Raw genomic sequence first — 885 nt, 5'->3', positions numbered from 1 at the left:
TATGGCAGCAGCAGCAGCAGCAGCAGCAGCAGCAGTAGCAGCAGCAGCAGCAGCAGCAGCAACAGCAACAGCAGCAGCAGCAACAGCAGCAGCAACAGCAACAGCAGCAGCAGCAGCAGCAACAGCAGCAGCAGCAACAGCAGCAGCAGCAGGAGCAGGAGCAGCAGCAACAGCAGCAGCAGCAGCAACAGCAGCAGCAGCAGCGGCAGGAGCAGGAGCAGGAGCAGGAGCAGGCATATTATGGATGTACTATTGTATGTACGTCTGTAAGTGTGTTTGTATGTGCATGGTGAGGGTCGGTACGGTTGGGGTAGTTGTTAGTTGCGGGGGGGGGGTACTTTGCGCAGATATGCATATGCATGTGTAGGTGAGGCAGGATGATTAGAAGCCCGCGCGCGGGGGCGGCAGGCGGCAGGTTACTTGCGCATCGGGGCGCAGCTGCACGTGGGGTTGTGGCTGGCCAAGTTCTGAGCGATGATCCGCTGTTTATTAACACCATCACTACATGTCCCCGTCGTGGGCATATGGGCATATACGTGGGTACGTAGTTACGTGATTGGTGCTTGCTGGGCCAATCGGGGGTTACTGGATTGCGTTGCATTGCCGCTGTTGTTGTATATGTTTACCGGCCGGGCGCCTTTGGGGACAATATCGTCCCCGATGACGCAGATGTGCGCCTATAGACGGTCTATTGGAAGGCCCTAAGTGCAAAGTGGTGTATATCCAAAGATGCCAACATAATATTATCCTAGACGTATCTTTGCATTGTTACACGAAACCGCATCATCAGCATCTATTTGCTCGCTCGCTCGTGATGCAAAATGACGAATAAGGCGGGGTTATATGCACGGAACATGCAGATATACATGCACATAGACTTATAGA

This window comes from Volvox carteri, assembly GCF_000143455.1.
Source record: "Volvox carteri f. nagariensis unplaced genomic scaffold VOLCAscaffold_105, whole genome shotgun sequence".
Classification (NCBI taxonomy): domain Eukaryota; kingdom Viridiplantae; phylum Chlorophyta; class Chlorophyceae; order Chlamydomonadales; family Volvocaceae; genus Volvox; species Volvox carteri.
This window is presented reverse-complemented; position numbering follows the sequence as displayed.